The 18176-nt window shown below is 46.2% G+C and overlaps 16 non-coding genes across 16 annotated transcripts; 9 read left to right on the forward strand and 7 right to left on the reverse strand.

The window, feature by feature from the left end:
* Positions 1-757: 757 nt before the first annotated feature.
* TRNAR-ACG (transfer RNA arginine (anticodon ACG)) lies at positions 758-830 on the reverse strand. Its single transcript has one exon. It is a non-coding gene; the product is annotated as a tRNA-Arg (tRNA).
* Positions 831-1598: 768 nt separating this feature from the next.
* LOC146818737 (U6 spliceosomal RNA) lies at positions 1599-1705 on the forward strand. Its single transcript, XR_014963703.1, has one exon. It is a non-coding gene; the product is annotated as a U6 spliceosomal RNA (small nuclear RNA).
* Positions 1706-2712: 1007 nt separating this feature from the next.
* TRNAR-ACG (transfer RNA arginine (anticodon ACG)) lies at positions 2713-2785 on the reverse strand. Its single transcript has one exon. It is a non-coding gene; the product is annotated as a tRNA-Arg (tRNA).
* A 764-nt stretch (positions 2786-3549) lies between these two features.
* On the forward strand, positions 3550-3656 carry LOC146818739 (U6 spliceosomal RNA). Its single transcript, XR_014963704.1, has one exon. It is a non-coding gene; the product is annotated as a U6 spliceosomal RNA (small nuclear RNA).
* A 1007-nt stretch (positions 3657-4663) lies between these two features.
* TRNAR-ACG (transfer RNA arginine (anticodon ACG)) lies at positions 4664-4736 on the reverse strand. Its single transcript has one exon. It is a non-coding gene; the product is annotated as a tRNA-Arg (tRNA).
* Positions 4737-5504: 768 nt separating this feature from the next.
* Positions 5505-5611, forward strand: LOC146818741 (U6 spliceosomal RNA). Its single transcript, XR_014963705.1, has one exon. It is a non-coding gene; the product is annotated as a U6 spliceosomal RNA (small nuclear RNA).
* A 1007-nt stretch (positions 5612-6618) lies between these two features.
* Positions 6619-6691, reverse strand: TRNAR-ACG (transfer RNA arginine (anticodon ACG)). Its single transcript has one exon. It is a non-coding gene; the product is annotated as a tRNA-Arg (tRNA).
* A 764-nt stretch (positions 6692-7455) lies between these two features.
* LOC146818743 (U6 spliceosomal RNA) lies at positions 7456-7562 on the forward strand. Its single transcript, XR_014963707.1, has one exon. It is a non-coding gene; the product is annotated as a U6 spliceosomal RNA (small nuclear RNA).
* Positions 7563-9410: 1848 nt separating this feature from the next.
* Positions 9411-9517, forward strand: LOC146818744 (U6 spliceosomal RNA). The gene has a single exon (XR_014963708.1). It is a non-coding gene; the product is annotated as a U6 spliceosomal RNA (small nuclear RNA).
* Positions 9518-10524: 1007 nt separating this feature from the next.
* TRNAR-ACG (transfer RNA arginine (anticodon ACG)) lies at positions 10525-10597 on the reverse strand. The gene has a single exon. It is a non-coding gene; the product is annotated as a tRNA-Arg (tRNA).
* A 764-nt stretch (positions 10598-11361) lies between these two features.
* LOC146818746 (U6 spliceosomal RNA) lies at positions 11362-11468 on the forward strand. Its single transcript, XR_014963709.1, has one exon. It is a non-coding gene; the product is annotated as a U6 spliceosomal RNA (small nuclear RNA).
* Positions 11469-12475: 1007 nt separating this feature from the next.
* Positions 12476-12548, reverse strand: TRNAR-ACG (transfer RNA arginine (anticodon ACG)). The gene has a single exon. It is a non-coding gene; the product is annotated as a tRNA-Arg (tRNA).
* A 768-nt stretch (positions 12549-13316) lies between these two features.
* LOC146818748 (U6 spliceosomal RNA) lies at positions 13317-13423 on the forward strand. Its single transcript, XR_014963710.1, has one exon. It is a non-coding gene; the product is annotated as a U6 spliceosomal RNA (small nuclear RNA).
* A 1007-nt stretch (positions 13424-14430) lies between these two features.
* Positions 14431-14503, reverse strand: TRNAR-ACG (transfer RNA arginine (anticodon ACG)). The gene has a single exon. It is a non-coding gene; the product is annotated as a tRNA-Arg (tRNA).
* A 764-nt stretch (positions 14504-15267) lies between these two features.
* On the forward strand, positions 15268-15374 carry LOC146818750 (U6 spliceosomal RNA). Its single transcript, XR_014963711.1, has one exon. It is a non-coding gene; the product is annotated as a U6 spliceosomal RNA (small nuclear RNA).
* A 1848-nt stretch (positions 15375-17222) lies between these two features.
* LOC146818751 (U6 spliceosomal RNA) lies at positions 17223-17329 on the forward strand. The gene has a single exon (XR_014963712.1). It is a non-coding gene; the product is annotated as a U6 spliceosomal RNA (small nuclear RNA).
* The last annotated feature ends 847 nt before the right edge of the window (positions 17330-18176 follow it).

The following is an 18176-nucleotide window of genomic DNA, read 5'->3' on the forward strand; positions in this document are numbered from 1 at the left end:
ATACTGCTGCCAGCGATGCGTTGCTTTGTGGGAAGCAAGAGAAAGAGAAGGGGAGGGCCTATGCAAATGATGGCCTCAGGGCTGTCTGGGAGTCCCTTTTCAGCAGTACTGTTAAAATCCGCCTTGCAACCAGATTGGTCGGGTAAGCTGAAAAACACCAGGCATGATTGGGCACCAGGTCCTCTAGGCCCTTGGAGGACATATCGGCGCTGCATCCCTCAGTTTCTGAGGTCCAAGAAATGTTCACCCTCCACCCTAATAGAGAGGTCTTGGCCGATCGTGGCCGATCGGGGCAGAAGGGAGCAGGGCAAGATGCTCATGATCCTGCTCTAATAATGAACTGCCTTCCTCTCTCCTTACCTGTGGTTCTGCCTGGCTGCTTGGTTCCAGTTGTAGGCCTACATCCCACAGGCAATTTGCTTGTCCCTCTCACACATGTAAATGGGTCAGCACTCAAGTGCACACACCTGCCTGCACCCACAGACCCTCTCACACACACTTTTCTCAACAAGATTTTTTCCTAGTTTAGAGACTCAGAGACCCATGTTGAAATACAAAAGCAGCACACCACATGACGGCCTTCACATAGAATCCAGCAGCAAATGGGAAACTTTTAACTAGCCGTGGTCCTATTACTGCAGCCCTACCATGGAACGACTGCTGGATGAGTCCTGCTCGAGAATATTGAACCTACAACAAGTCTGAGGTAAATAAGAATTCCACAGGAATACCATAAAACAGGGACCTATGACCCTTTCGAGCCAGATAGGAGTCGAACCTACAATCTTCTGATCCGTAGTCAGACGCGTTATCCATTGCGCCACTGGCCCCATGTAGGATTACCCATACTTTTGTCCTTAAGAGGACCAGAAGTTGTGTGTGTGTGTGTGTGTTTTAAAACACCATTCCATCAACCTTTTTAGCCACGTTTACTGCTCACAACCAGAAGACACAAGTAAACCCACCTGACCTCCTGAAATTCTGTTCTGTCAGGTGTTCCTAACTTATACAAAGGACTTTAGGAGGACGAAGGACCTAAAAGTCAGGGGAAATGGTCCTAGGTCCAAGGAAATGTTTTAGATCAGCCTCAGTTTCTTAAATATTCTGCATTAACATCATCAGTTCCACGTCTGTGTGGAGCTGATCTTGAGGACTCCTTAATCAGCAGGCGGGTACAACAATAAAGTGTTTAATATTACAATACAGGCGAAAATTCAGACACCTTGTCATAGGCTCACCTTGTCCAGGGACCCATGCATGCTGCCTTTCACCTCTCAGAGCCCTTCACCTAACCTACTGTGCAGCTGTCTCACCTTTAATATCACTGTTCCACAGGCAGCATGATGTCACAATGTTCCTTGTCAGTAGCCTGAACCATGAGCCTTTGCAACCCTGGCATAATCTACATACTTCCAATTGGTGAAGTCTTGGACCACAAATGCAGTGAAGAATAATGGATTGTTACTCTTCATGCATTTTTGCCCATTGGCTCAGATTTGAATGCTTACTGGCCATACGAGCATCTCTGCCAGGCCACCCTATGTCTAGAGACCGTAGATTTAGAGAGTTTATAAACATTGTAGGTTCATCAATGAAGTGTGCTCGCTTCGGCGGCACATATACTAAAATTGGAACGATACAGAGAAGATTAGCATGGCCCCTGCGCAAGGATGACACGCAAATTCGTGAAGCGTTCCATATTTTTACCAGCTTTCAGGAGAGAAATGTTCTATGTTTTCAAGACTAATTGAAATAATAAAGCAGGTTCCAGTGCTTTCCTCCTAATATCTATTTTTCAATTTGTCTCTCCTCAACATTTTTAATGTATTTACCTCGCAGTAATGAAGGTGCACTCTATGGCCAGCTGCATTTAGCAAGGAAGCCTGCAGGACTTCTGGGACTTTTCTTTCCCTTCTTCAGCCTCCCTGTCATTATTCTTCACAACCCCCAAATCTATACTGCTGCCAGCGATGCGTTGCTTTGTGGGAAGCAAGAGAAAGAGAAGGGGAGGGCCTATGCAAATGATGGCCTCAGGGCTGTCTGGGAGTCCCTTTTCAGCAGTACTGTTAAAATCCGCCTTGCAACCAGATTGGTCGGGTAAGCTGAAAAACACCAGGCATGATTGGGCACCAGGTCCTCTAGGCCCTTGGAGGACATATCGGCGCTGCATCCCTCAGTTTCTGAGGTCCAAGAAATGTTCACCCTCCACCCTAATAGAGAGGTCTTGGCCGATCGTGGCCGATCGGGGCAGAAGGGAGCAGGGCAAGATGCTCATGATCCTGCTCTAATAATGAACTGCCTTCCTCTCTCCTTACCTGTGGTTCTGCCTGGCTGCTTGGTTCCAGTTGTAGGCCTACATCCCACAGGCAATTTGCTTGTCCCTCTCACACATGTAAATGGGTCAGCACTCAAGTGCACACACCTGCCTGCACCCACAGACCCTCTCACACACACTTTTCTCAACAAGATTTTTTCCTAGTTTAGAGACTCAGAGACCCATGTTGAAATACAAAAGCAGCACACCACATGACGGCCTTCACATAGAATCCAGCAGCAAATGGGAAACTTTTAACTAGCCGTGGTCCTATTACTGCAGCCCTACCATGGAACGACTGCTGGATGAGTCCTGCTCGAGAATATTGAACCTACAACAAGTCTGAGGTAAATAAGAATTCCACAGGAATACCATAAAACAGGGACCTATGACCCTTTCGAGCCAGATAGGAGTCGAACCTACAATCTTCTGATCCGTAGTCAGACGCGTTATCCATTGCGCCACTGGCCCCATGTAGGATTACCCATACTTTTGTCCTTAAGAGGACCAGAAGTTGTGTGTGTGTGTGTTTTAAAACACCATTCCATCAACCTTTTTAGCCACGTTTACTGCTCACAACCAGAAGACACAAGTAAACCCACCTGACCTCCTGAAATTCTGTTCTGTCAGGTGTTCCTAACTTATACAAAGGACTTTAGGAGGACGAAGGACCTAAAAGTCAGGGGAAATGGTCCTAGGTCCAAGGAAATGTTTTAGATCAGCCTCAGTTTCTTAAATATTCTGCATTAACATCATCAGTTCCACGTCTGTGTGGAGCTGATCTTGAGGACTCCTTAATCAGCAGGCGGGTACAACAATAAAGTGTTTAATATTACAATACAGGCGAAAATTCAGACACCTTGTCATAGGCTCACCTTGTCCAGGGACCCAAGCATGCTGCCTTTCACCTCTCAGAGCCCTTCACCTAACCTACTGTGCAGCTGTCTCACCTTTAATATCACTGTTCCACAGGCAGCATGATGTCACAATGTTCCTTGTCAGTAGCCTGAACCATGAGCCTTTGCAACCCTGGCATAATCTACATACTTCCAATTGGTGAAGTCTTGGACCACAAATGCAGTGAAGAATAATGGATTGTTACTCTTCATGCATTTTTGCCCATTGGCTCAGATTTGAATGCTTACTGGCCATACGAGCATCTCTGCCAGGCCACCCTATGTCTAGAGACCGTAGATTTAGAGAGTTTATAAACATTGTAGGTTCATCAATGAAGTGTGCTCGCTTCGGCGGCACATATACTAAAATTGGAACGATACAGAGAAGATTAGCATGGCCCCTGCGCAAGGATGACACGCAAATTCGTGAAGCGTTCCATATTTTTACCAGCTTTCAGGAGAGAAATGTTCTATGTTTTCAAGACTAATTGAAATAATAAAGCAGGTTCCAGTGCTTTCCTCCTAATATCTATTTTTCAATTTGTCTCTCCTCAACATTTTTAATGTATTTACCTCGCAGTAATGAAGGTGCACTCTATGGCCAGCTGCATTTAGCAAGGAAGCCTGCAGGACTTCTGGGACTTTTCTTTCCCTTCTTCAGCCTCCCTGTCATTATTCTTCACAACCCCCAAATCTATACTGCTGCCAGCGATGCGTTGCTTTGTGGGAAGCAAGAGAAAGAGAAGGGGAGGGCCTATGCAAATGATGGCCTCAGGGCTGTCTGGGAGTCCCTTTTCAGCAGTACTGTTAAAATCCGCCTTGCAACCAGATTGGTCGGGTAAGCTGAAAAACACCAGGCATGATTGGGCACCAGGTCCTCTAGGCCCTTGGAGGACATATCGGCGCTGCATCCCTCAGTTTCTGAGGTCCAAGAAATGTTCACCCTCCACCCTAATAGAGAGGTCTTGGCCGATCGTGGCCGATCGGGGCAGAAGGGAGCAGGGCAAGATGCTCATGATCCTGCTCTAATAATGAACTGCCTTCCTCTCTCCTTACCTGTGGTTCTGCCTGGCTGCTTGGTTCCAGTTGTAGGCCTACATCCCACAGGCAATTTGCTTGTCCCTCTCACACATGTAAATGGGTCAGCACTCAAGTGCACACACGTGCCTGCACCCACAGACCCTCTCACACACACTTTTCTCAACAAGATTTTTTCCTAGTTTAGAGACTCAGAGACCCATGTTGAAATACAAAAGCAGCACACCACATGACGGCCTTCACATAGAATCCAGCAGCAAATGGGAAACTTTTAACTAGCCGTGGTCCTATTACTGCAGCCCTACCATGGAACGACTGCTGGATGAGTCCTGCTCGAGAATATTGAACCTACAACAAGTCTGAGGTAAATAAGAATTCCACAGGAATACCATAAAACAGGGACCTATGACCCTTTCGAGCCAGATAGGAGTCGAACCTACAATCTTCTGATCCGTAGTCAGACGCGTTATCCATTGCGCCACTGGCCCCATGTAGGATTACCCATACTTTTGTCCTTAAGAGGACCAGAAGTTGTGTGTGTGTGTGTGTGTTTTAAAACACCATTCCATCAACCTTTTTAGCCACGTTTACTGCTCACAACCAGAAGACACAAGTAAACCCACCTGACCTCCTGAAATTCTGTTCTGTCAGGTGTTCCTAACTTATACAAAGGACTTTAGGAGGACGAAGGACCTAAAAGTCAGGGGAAATGGTCCTAGGTCCAAGGAAATGTTTTAGATCAGCCTCAGTTTCTTAAATATTCTGCATTAACATCATCAGTTCCACGTCTGTGTGGAGCTGATCTTGAGGACTCCTTAATCAGCAGGCGGGTACAACAATAAAGTGTTTAATATTACAATACAGGCGAAAATTCAGACACCTTGTCATAGGCTCACCTTGTCCAGGGACCCATGCATGCTGCCTTTCACCTCTCAGAGCCCTTCACCTAACCTACTGTGCAGCTGTCTCACCTTTAATATCACTGTTCCACAGGCAGCATGATGTCACAATGTTCCTTGTCAGTAGCCTGAACCATGAGCCTTTGCAACCCTGGCATAATCTACATACTTCCAATTGGTGAAGTCTTGGACCACAAATGCAGTGAAGAATAATGGATTGTTACTCTTCATGCATTTTTGCCCATTGGCTCAGATTTGAATGCTTACTGGCCATACGAGCATCTCTGCCAGGCCACCCTATGTCTAGAGACCGTAGATTTAGAGAGTTTATAAACATTGTAGGTTCATCAATGAAGTGTGCTCGCTTCGGCGGCACATATACTAAAATTGGAACGATACAGAGAAGATTAGCATGGCCCCTGCGCAAGGATGACACGCAAATTCGTGAAGCGTTCCATATTTTTACCAGCTTTCAGGAGAGAAATGTTCTATGTTTTCAAGACTAATTGAAATAATAAAGCAGGTTCCAGTGCTTTCCTCCTAATATCTATTTTTCAATTTGTCTCTCCTCAACATTTTTAATGTATTTACCTCGCAGTAATGAAGGTGCACTCTATGGCCAGCTGCATTTAGCAAGGAAGCCTGCAGGACTTCTGGGACTTTTCTTTCCCTTCTTCAGCCTCCCTGTCATTATTCTTCACAACCCCCAAATCTATACTGCTGCCAGCGATGCGTTGCTTTGTGGGAAGCAAGAGAAAGAGAAGGGGAGGGCCTATGCAAATGATGGCCTCAGGGCTGTCTGGGAGTCCCTTTTCAGCAGTACTGTTAAAATCCGCCTTGCAACCAGATTGGTCGGGTAAGCTGAAAAACACCAGGCATGATTGGGCACCAGGTCCTCTAGGCCCTTGGAGGACATATCGGCGCTGCATCCCTCAGTTTCTGAGGTCCAAGAAATGTTCACCCTCCACCCTAATAGAGAGGTCTTGGCCGATCGTGGCCGATCGGGGCAGAAGGGAGCAGGGCAAGATGCTCATGATCCTGCTCTAATAATGAACTGCCTTCCTCTCTCCTTACCTGTGGTTCTGCCTGGCTGCTTGGTTCCAGTTGTAGGCCTACATCCCACAGGCAATTTGCTTGTCCCTCTCACACATGTAAATGGGTCAGCACTCAAGTGCACACACCTGCCTGCACCCACAGACCCTCTCACACACACTTTTCTCAACAAGATTTTTTCCTAGTTTAGAGACTCAGAGACCCATGTTGAAATACAAAAGCAGCACACCACATGACGGCCTTCACATAGAATCCAGCAGCAAATGGGAAACTTTTAACTAGCCGTGGTCCTATTACTGCAGCCCTACCATGGAACGACTGCTGGATGAGTCCTGCTCGAGAATATTGAACCTACAACAAGTCTGAGGTAAATAAGAATTCCACAGGAATACCATAAAACAGGGACCTATGACCCTTTCGAGCCAGATAGGAGTCGAACCTACAATCTTCTGATCCGTAGTCAGACGCGTTATCCATTGCGCCACTGGCCCCATGTAGGATTACCCATACTTTTGTCCTTAAGAGGACCAGAAGTTGTGTGTGTGTGTGTTTTAAAACACCATTCCATCAACCTTTTTAGCCACGTTTACTGCTCACAACCAGAAGACACAAGTAAACCCACCTGACCTCCTGAAATTCTGTTCTGTCAGGTGTTCCTAACTTATACAAAGGACTTTAGGAGGACGAAGGACCTAAAAGTCAGGGGAAATGGTCCTAGGTCCAAGGAAATGTTTTAGATCAGCCTCAGTTTCTTAAATATTCTGCATTAACATCATCAGTTCCACGTCTGTGTGGAGCTGATCTTGAGGACTCCTTAATCAGCAGGCGGGTACAACAATAAAGTGTTTAATATTACAATACAGGCGAAAATTCAGACACCTTGTCATAGGCTCACCTTGTCCAGGGACCCAAGCATGCTGCCTTTCACCTCTCAGAGCCCTTCACCTAACCTACTGTGCAGCTGTCTCACCTTTAATATCACTGTTCCACAGGCAGCATGATGTCACAATGTTCCTTGTCAGTAGCCTGAACCATGAGCCTTTGCAACCCTGGCATAATCTACATACTTCCAATTGGTGAAGTCTTGGACCACAAATGCAGTGAAGAATAATGGATTGTTACTCTTCATGCATTTTTGCCCATTGGCTCAGATTTGAATGCTTACTGGCCATACGAGCATCTCTGCCAGGCCACCCTATGTCTAGAGACCGTAGATTTAGAGAGTTTATAAACATTGTAGGTTCATCAATGAAGTGTGCTCGCTTCGGCGGCACATATACTAAAATTGGAACGATACAGAGAAGATTAGCATGGCCCCTGCGCAAGGATGACACGCAAATTCGTGAAGCGTTCCATATTTTTACCAGCTTTCAGGAGAGAAATGTTCTATGTTTTCAAGACTAATTGAAATAATAAAGCAGGTTCCAGTGCTTTCCTCCTAATATCTATTTTTCAATTTGTCTCTCCTCAACATTTTTAATGTATTTACCTCGCAGTAATGAAGGTGCACTCTATGGCCAGCTGCATTTAGCAAGGAAGCCTGCAGGACTTCTGGGACTTTTCTTTCCCTTCTTCAGCCTCCCTGTCATTATTCTTCACAACCCCCAAATCTATACTGCTGCCAGCGATGCGTTGCTTTGTGGGAAGCAAGAGAAAGAGAAGGGGAGGGCCTATGCAAATGATGGCCTCAGGGCTGTCTGGGAGTCCCTTTTCAGCAGTACTGTTAAAATCCGCCTTGCAACCAGATTGGTCGGGTAAGCTGAAAAACACCAGGCATGATTGGGCACCAGGTCCTCTAGGCCCTTGGAGGACATATCGGCGCTGCATCCCTCAGTTTCTGAGGTCCAAGAAATGTTCACCCTCCACCCTAATAGAGAGGTCTTGGCCGATCGTGGCCGATCGGGGCAGAAGGGAGCAGGGCAAGATGCTCATGATCCTGCTCTAATAATGAACTGCCTTCCTCTCTCCTTACCTGTGGTTCTGCCTGGCTGCTTGGTTCCAGTTGTAGGCCTACATCCCACAGGCAATTTGCTTGTCCCTCTCACACATGTAAATGGGTCAGCACTCAAGTGCACACACCTGCCTGCACCCACAGACCCTCTCACACACACTTTTCTCAACAAGATTTTTTCCTAGTTTAGAGACTCAGAGACCCATGTTGAAATACAAAAGCAGCACACCACATGACGGCCTTCACATAGAATCCAGCAGCAAATGGGAAACTTTTAACTAGCCGTGGTCCTATTACTGCAGCCCTACCATGGAACGACTGCTGGATGAGTCCTGCTCGAGAATATTGAACCTACAACAAGTCTGAGGTAAATAAGAATTCCACAGGAATACCATAAAACAGGGACCTATGACCCTTTCGAGCCAGATAGGAGTCGAACCTACAATCTTCTGATCCGTAGTCAGACGCGTTATCCATTGCGCCACGGGCCCCATGTAGGATTACCCATACTTTTGTCCTTAAGAGGACCAGAAGTTGTGTGTGTGTGTGTGTGTTTTAAAACACCATTCCATCAACCTTTTTAGCCACGTTTACTGCTCACAACCAGAAGACACAAGTAAACCCACCTGACCTCCTGAAATTCTGTTCTGTCAGGTGTTCCTAACTTATACAAAGGACTTTAGGAGGACGAAGGACCTAAAAGTCAGGGGAAATGGTCCTAGGTCCAAGGAAATGTTTTAGATCAGCCTCAGTTTCTTAAATATTCTGCATTAACATCATCAGTTCCACGTCTGTGTGGAGCTGATCTTGAGGACTCCTTAATCAGCAGGCGGGTACAACAATAAAGTGTTTAATATTACAATACAGGCGAAAATTCAGACACCTTGTCATAGGCTCACCTTGTCCAGGGACCCATGCATGCTGCCTTTCACCTCTCAGAGCCCTTCACCTAACCTACTGTGCAGCTGTCTCACCTTTAATATCACTGTTCCACAGGCAGCATGATGTCACAATGTTCCTTGTCAGTAGCCTGAACCATGAGCCTTTGCAACCCTGGCATAATCTACATACTTCCAATTGGTGAAGTCTTGGACCACAAATGCAGTGAAGAATAATGGATTGTTACTCTTCATGCATTTTTGCCCATTGGCTCAGATTTGAATGCTTACTGGCCATACGAGCATCTCTGCCAGGCCACCCTATGTCTAGAGACCGTAGATTTAGAGAGTTTATAAACATTGTAGGTTCATCAATGAAGTGTGCTCGCTTCGGCGGCACATATACTAAAATTGGAACGATACAGAGAAGATTAGCATGGCCCCTGCGCAAGGATGACACGCAAATTCGTGAAGCGTTCCATATTTTTACCAGCTTTCAGGAGAGAAATGTTCTATGTTTTCAAGACTAATTGAAATAATAAAGCAGGTTCCAGTGCTTTCCTCCTAATATCTATTTTTCAATTTGTCTCTCCTCAACATTTTTAATGTATTTACCTCGCAGTAATGAAGGTGCACTCTATGGCCAGCTGCATTTAGCAAGGAAGCCTGCAGGACTTCTGGGACTTTTCTTTCCCTTCTTCAGCCTCCCTGTCATTATTCTTCACAACCCCCAAATCTATACTGCTGCCAGCGATGCGTTGCTTTGTGGGAAGCAAGAGAAAGAGAAGGGGAGGGCCTATGCAAATGATGGCCTCAGGGCTGTCTGGGAGTCCCTTTTCAGCAGTACTGTTAAAATCCGCCTTGCAACCAGATTGGTCGGGTAAGCTGAAAAACACCAGGCATGATTGGGCACCAGGTCCTCTAGGCCCTTGGAGGACATATCGGCGCTGCATCCCTCAGTTTCTGAGGTCCAAGAAATGTTCACCCTCCACCCTAATAGAGAGGTCTTGGCCGATCGTGGCCGATCGGGGCAGAAGGGAGCAGGGCAAGATGCTCATGATCCTGCTCTAATAATGAACTGCCTTCCTCTCTCCTTACCTGTGGTTCTGCCTGGCTGCTTGGTTCCAGTTGTAGGCCTACATCCCACAGGCAATTTGCTTGTCCCTCTCACACATGTAAATGGGTCAGCACTCAAGTGCACACACCTGCCTGCACCCACAGACCCTCTCACACACACTTTTCTCAACAAGATTTTTTCCTAGTTTAGAGACTCAGAGACCCATGTTGAAATACAAAAGCAGCACACCACATGACGGCCTTCACATAGAATCCAGCAGCAAATGGGAAACTTTTAACTAGCCGTGGTCCTATTACTGCAGCCCTACCATGGAACGACTGCTGGATGAGTCCTGCTCGAGAATATTGAACCTACAACAAGTCTGAGGTAAATAAGAATTCCACAGGAATACCATAAAACAGGGACCTATGACCCTTTCGAGCCAGATAGGAGTCGAACCTACAATCTTCTGATCCGTAGTCAGACGCGTTATCCATTGCGCCACTGGCCCCATGTAGGATTACCCATACTTTTGTCCTTAAGAGGACCAGAAGTTGTGTGTGTGTGTGTTTTAAAACACCATTCCATCAACCTTTTTAGCCACGTTTACTGCTCACAACCAGAAGACACAAGTAAACCCACCTGACCTCCTGAAATTCTGTTCTGTCAGGTGTTCCTAACTTATACAAAGGACTTTAGGAGGACGAAGGACCTAAAAGTCAGGGGAAATGGTCCTAGGTCCAAGGAAATGTTTTAGATCAGCCTCAGTTTCTTAAATATTCTGCATTAACATCATCAGTTCCACGTCTGTGTGGAGCTGATCTTGAGGACTCCTTAATCAGCAGGCGGGTACAACAATAAAGTGTTTAATATTACAATACAGGCGAAAATTCAGACACCTTGTCATAGGCTCACCTTGTCCAGGGACCCAAGCATGCTGCCTTTCACCTCTCAGAGCCCTTCACCTAACCTACTGTGCAGCTGTCTCACCTTTAATATCACTGTTCCACAGGCAGCATGATGTCACAATGTTCCTTGTCAGTAGCCTGAACCATGAGCCTTTGCAACCCTGGCATAATCTACATACTTCCAATTGGTGAAGTCTTGGACCACAAATGCAGTGAAGAATAATGGATTGTTACTCTTCATGCATTTTTGCCCATTGGCTCAGATTTGAATGCTTACTGGCCATACGAGCATCTCTGCCAGGCCACCCTATGTCTAGAGACCGTAGATTTAGAGAGTTTATAAACATTGTAGGTTCATCAATGAAGTGTGCTCGCTTCGGCGGCACATATACTAAAATTGGAACGATACAGAGAAGATTAGCATGGCCCCTGCGCAAGGATGACACGCAAATTCGTGAAGCGTTCCATATTTTTACCAGCTTTCAGGAGAGAAATGTTCTATGTTTTCAAGACTAATTGAAATAATAAAGCAGGTTCCAGTGCTTTCCTCCTAATATCTATTTTTCAATTTGTCTCTCCTCAACATTTTTAATGTATTTACCTCGCAGTAATGAAGGTGCACTCTATGGCCAGCTGCATTTAGCAAGGAAGCCTGCAGGACTTCTGGGACTTTTCTTTCCCTTCTTCAGCCTCCCTGTCATTATTCTTCACAACCCCCAAATCTATACTGCTGCCAGCGATGCGTTGCTTTGTGGGAAGCAAGAGAAAGAGAAGGGGAGGGCCTATGCAAATGATGGCCTCAGGGCTGTCTGGGAGTCCCTTTTCAGCAGTACTGTTAAAATCCGCCTTGCAACCAGATTGGTCGGGTAAGCTGAAAAACACCAGGCATGATTGGGCACCAGGTCCTCTAGGCCCTTGGAGGACATATCGGCGCTGCATCCCTCAGTTTCTGAGGTCCAAGAAATGTTCACCCTCCACCCTAATAGAGAGGTCTTGGCCGATCGTGGCCGATCGGGGCAGAAGGGAGCAGGGCAAGATGCTCATGATCCTGCTCTAATAATGAACTGCCTTCCTCTCTCCTTACCTGTGGTTCTGCCTGGCTGCTTGGTTCCAGTTGTAGGCCTACATCCCACAGGCAATTTGCTTGTCCCTCTCACACATGTAAATGGGTCAGCACTCAAGTGCACACACCTGCCTGCACCCACAGACCCTCTCACACACACTTTTCTCAACAAGATTTTTTCCTAGTTTAGAGACTCAGAGACCCATGTTGAAATACAAAAGCAGCACACCACATGACGGCCTTCACATAGAATCCAGCAGCAAATGGGAAACTTTTAACTAGCCGTGGTCCTATTACTGCAGCCCTACCATGGAACGACTGCTGGATGAGTCCTGCTCGAGAATATTGAACCTACAACAAGTCTGAGGTAAATAAGAATTCCACAGGAATACCATAAAACAGGGACCTATGACCCTTTCGAGCCAGATAGGAGTCGAACCTACAATCTTCTGATCCGTAGTCAGACGCGTTATCCATTGCGCCACTGGCCCCATGTAGGATTACCCATACTTTTGTCCTTAAGAGGACCAGAAGTTGTGTGTGTGTGTGTGTGTTTTAAAACACCATTCCATCAACCTTTTTAGCCACGTTTACTGCTCACAACCAGAAGACACAAGTAAACCCACCTGACCTCCTGAAATTCTGTTCTGTCAGGTGTTCCTAACTTATACAAAGGACTTTAGGAGGACGAAGGACCTAAAAGTCAGGGGAAATGGTCCTAGGTCCAAGGAAATGTTTTAGATCAGCCTCAGTTTCTTAAATATTCTGCATTAACATCATCAGTTCCACGTCTGTGTGGAGCTGATCTTGAGGACTCCTTAATCAGCAGGCGGGTACAACAATAAAGTGTTTAATATTACAATACAGGCGAAAATTCAGACACCTTGTCATAGGCTCACCTTGTCCAGGGACCCATGCATGCTGCCTTTCACCTCTCAGAGCCCTTCACCTAACCTACTGTGCAGCTGTCTCACCTTTAATATCACTGTTCCACAGGCAGCATGATGTCACAATGTTCCTTGTCAGTAGCCTGAACCATGAGCCTTTGCAACCCTGGCATAATCTACATACTTCCAATTGGTGAAGTCTTGGACCACAAATGCAGTGAAGAATAATGGATTGTTACTCTTCATGCATTTTTGCCCATTGGCTCAGATTTGAATGCTTACTGGCCATACGAGCATCTCTGCCAGGCCACCCTATGTCTAGAGACCGTAGATTTAGAGAGTTTATAAACATTGTAGGTTCATCAATGAAGTGTGCTCGCTTCGGCGGCACATATACTAAAATTGGAACGATACAGAGAAGATTAGCATGGCCCCTGCGCAAGGATGACACGCAAATTCGTGAAGCGTTCCATATTTTTACCAGCTTTCAGGAGAGAAATGTTCTATGTTTTCAAGACTAATTGAAATAATAAAGCAGGTTCCAGTGCTTTCCTCCTAATATCTATTTTTCAATTTGTCTCTCCTCAACATTTTTAATGTATTTACCTCGCAGTAATGAAGGTGCACTCTATGGCCAGCTGCATTTAGCAAGGAAGCCTGCAGGACTTCTGGGACTTTTCTTTCCCTTCTTCAGCCTCCCTGTCATTATTCTTCACAACCCCCAAATCTATACTGCTGCCAGCGATGCGTTGCTTTGTGGGAAGCAAGAGAAAGAGAAGGGGAGGGCCTATGCAAATGATGGCCTCAGGGCTGTCTGGGAGTCCCTTTTCAGCAGTACTGTTAAAATCCGCCTTGCAACCAGATTGGTCGGGTAAGCTGAAAAACACCAGGCATGATTGGGCACCAGGTCCTCTAGGCCCTTGGAGGACATATCGGCGCTGCATCCCTCAGTTTCTGAGGTCCAAGAAATGTTCACCCTCCACCCTAATAGAGAGGTCTTGGCCGATCGTGGCCGATCGGGGCAGAAGGGAGCAGGGCAAGATGCTCATGATCCTGCTCTAATAATGAACTGCCTTCCTCTCTCCTTACCTGTGGTTCTGCCTGGCTGCTTGGTTCCAGTTGTAGGCCTACATCCCACAGGCAATTTGCTTGTCCCTCTCACACATGTAAATGGGTCAGCACTCAAGTGCACACACCTGCCTGCACCCACAGACCCTCTCACACACACTTTTCTCAACAAGATTTTTTCCTAGTTTAGAGACTCAGAGACCCATGTTGAAATACAAAAGCAGCACACCACATGACGGCCTTCACATAGAATCCAGCAGCAAATGGGAAACTTTTAACTAGCCGTGGTCCTATTACTGCAGCCCTACCATGGAACGACTGCTGGATGAGTCCTGCTCGAGAATATTGAACCTACAACAAGTCTGAGGTAAATAAGAATTCCACAGGAATACCATAAAACAGGGACCTATGACCCTTTCGAGCCAGATAGGAGTCGAACCTACAATCTTCTGATCCGTAGTCAGACGCGTTATCCATTGCGCCACTGGCCCCATGTAGGATTACCCATACTTTTGTCCTTAAGAGGACCAGAAGTTGTGTGTGTGTGTGTTTTAAAACACCATTCCATCAACCTTTTTAGCCACGTTTACTGCTCACAACCAGAAGACACAAGTAAACCCACCTGACCTCCTGAAATTCTGTTCTGTCAGGTGTTCCTAACTTATACAAAGGACTTTAGGAGGACGAAGGACCTAAAAGTCAGGGGAAATGGTCCTAGGTCCAAGGAAATGTTTTAGATCAGCCTCAGTTTCTTAAATATTCTGCATTAACATCATCAGTTCCACGTCTGTGTGGAGCTGATCTTGAGGACTCCTTAATCAGCAGGCGGGTACAACAATAAAGTGTTTAATATTACAATACAGGCGAAAATTCAGACACCTTGTCATAGGCTCACCTTGTCCAGGGACCCAAGCATGCTGCCTTTCACCTCTCAGAGCCCTTCACCTAACCTACTGTGCAGCTGTCTCACCTTTAATATCACTGTTCCACAGGCAGCATGATGTCACAATGTTCCTTGTCAGTAGCCTGAACCATGAGCCTTTGCAACCCTGGCATAATCTACATACTTCCAATTGGTGAAGTCTTGGACCACAAATGCAGTGAAGAATAATGGATTGTTACTCTTCATGCATTTTTGCCCATTGGCTCAGATTTGAATGCTTACTGGCCATACGAGCATCTCTGCCAGGCCACCCTATGTCTAGAGACCGTAGATTTAGAGAGTTTATAAACATTGTAGGTTCATCAATGAAGTGTGCTCGCTTCGGCGGCACATATACTAAAATTGGAACGATACAGAGAAGATTAGCATGGCCCCTGCGCAAGGATGACACGCAAATTCGTGAAGCGTTCCATATTTTTACCAGCTTTCAGGAGAGAAATGTTCTATGTTTTCAAGACTAATTGAAATAATAAAGCAGGTTCCAGTGCTTTCCTCCTAATATCTATTTTTCAATTTGTCTCTCCTCAACATTTTTAATGTATTTACCTCGCAGTAATGAAGGTGCACTCTATGGCCAGCTGCATTTAGCAAGGAAGCCTGCAGGACTTCTGGGACTTTTCTTTCCCTTCTTCAGCCTCCCTGTCATTATTCTTCACAACCCCCAAATCTATACTGCTGCCAGCGATGCGTTGCTTTGTGGGAAGCAAGAGAAAGAGAAGGGGAGGGCCTATGCAAATGATGGCCTCAGGGCTGTCTGGGAGTCCCTTTTCAGCAGTACTGTTAAAATCCGCCTTGCAACCAGATTGGTCGGGTAAGCTGAAAAACACCAGGCATGATTGGGCACCAGGTCCTCTAGGCCCTTGGAGGACATATCGGCGCTGCATCCCTCAGTTTCTGAGGTCCAAGAAATGTTCACCCTCCACCCTAATAGAGAGGTCTTGGCCGATCGTGGCCGATCGGGGCAGAAGGGAGCAGGGCAAGATGCTCATGATCCTGCTCTAATAATGAACTGCCTTCCTCTCTCCTTACCTGTGGTTCTGCCTGGCTGCTTGGTTCCAGTTGTAGGCCTACATCCCACAGGCAATTTGCTTGTCCCTCTCACACATGTAAATGGGTCAGCACTCAAGTGCACACACCTGCCTGCACCCACAGACCCTCTCACACACACTTTTCTCAACAAGATTTTTTCCTAGTTTAGAGACTCAGAGACCCATGTTGAAATACAAAAGCAGCACACCACATGACGGCCTTCACATAGAATCCAGCAGCAAATGGGAAACTTTTAACTAGCCGTGGTCCTATTACTGCAGCCCTACCATGGAACGACTGCTGGATGAGTCCTGCTCGAGAATATTGAACCTACAACAAGTCTGAGGTAAATAAGAATTCCACAGGAATACCATAAAACAGGGACCTATGACCCTTTCGAGCCAGATAGGAGTCGAACCTACAATCTTCTGATCCGTAGTCAGACACGTTATCCATTGCGCCACGGGCCCCATGTAGGATTACCCATACTTTTGTCCTTAAGAGGACCAGAAGTTGTGTGTGTGTGTGTGTGTTTTAAAACACCATTCCATCAACCTTTTTAGCCACGTTTACTGCTCACAACCAGAAGACACAAGTAAACCCACCTGACCTCCTGAAATTCTGTTCTGTCAGGTGTTCCTAACTTATACAAAGGACTTTAGGAGGACGAAGGACCTAAAAGTCAGGGGAAATGGTCCTAGGTCCAAGGAAATGTTTTAGATCAGCCTCAGTTTCTTAAATATTCTGCATTAACATCATCAGTTCCACGTCTGTGTGGAGCTGATCTTGAGGACTCCTTAATCAGCAGGCGGGTACAACAATAAAGTGTTTAATATTACAATACAGGCGAAAATTCAGACACCTTGTCATAGGCTCACCTTGTCCAGGGACCCATGCATGCTGCCTTTCACCTCTCAGAGCCCTTCACCTAACCTACTGTGCAGCTGTCTCACCTTTAATATCACTGTTCCACAGGCAGCATGATGTCACAATGTTCCTTGTCAGTAGCCTGAACCATGAGCCTTTGCAACCCTGGCATAATCTACATACTTCCAATTGGTGAAGTCTTGGACCACAAATGCAGTGAAGAATAATGGATTGTTACTCTTCATGCATTTTTGCCCATTGGCTCAGATTTGAATGCTTACTGGCCATACGAGCATCTCTGCCAGGCCACCCTATGTCTAGAGACCGTAGATTTAGAGAGTTTATAAACATTGTAGGTTCATCAATGAAGTGTGCTCGCTTCGGCGGCACATATACTAAAATTGGAACGATACAGAGAAGATTAGCATGGCCCCTGCGCAAGGATGACACGCAAATTCGTGAAGCGTTCCATATTTTTACCAGCTTTCAGGAGAGAAATGTTCTATGTTTTCAAGACTAATTGAAATAATAAAGCAGGTTCCAGTGCTTTCCTCCTAATATCTATTTTTCAATTTGTCTCTCCTCAACATTTTTAATGTATTTACCTCGCAGTAATGAAGGTGCACTCTATGGCCAGCTGCATTTAGCAAGGAAGCCTGCAGGACTTCTGGGACTTTTCTTTCCCTTCTTCAGCCTCCCTGTCATTATTCTTCACAACCCCCAAATCTATACTGCTGCCAGCGATGCGTTGCTTTGTGGGAAGCAAGAGAAAGAGAAGGGGAGGGCCTATGCAAATGATGGCCTCAGGGCTGTCTGGGAGTCCCTTTTCAGCAGTACTGTTAAAATCCGCCTTGCAACCAGATTGGTCGGGTAAGCTGAAAAACACCAGGCATGATTGGGCACCAGGTCCTCTAGGCCCTTGGAGGACATATCGGCGCTGCATCCCTCAGTTTCTGAGGTCCAAGAAATGTTCACCCTCCACCCTAATAGAGAGGTCTTGGCCGATCGTGGCCGATCGGGGCAGAAGGGAGCAGGGCAAGATGCTCATGATCCTGCTCTAATAATGAACTGCCTTCCTCTCTCCTTACCTGTGGTTCTGCCTGGCTGCTTGGTTCCAGTTGTAGGCCTACATCCCACAGGCAATTTGCTTGTCCCTCTCACACATGTAAATGGGTCAGCACTCAAGTGCACACACCTGCCTGCACCCACAGACCCTCTCACACACACTTTTCTCAACAAGATTTTTTCCTAGTTTAGAGACTCAGAGACCCATGTTGAAATACAAAAGCAGCACACCACATGACGGCCTTCACATAGAATCCAGC

Source organism: Triturus cristatus, chromosome 6 (genome assembly GCF_964204655.1).
Source record: "Triturus cristatus chromosome 6, aTriCri1.1, whole genome shotgun sequence".
Taxonomy (NCBI): Eukaryota; Metazoa; Chordata; class Amphibia; order Caudata; family Salamandridae; genus Triturus; species Triturus cristatus.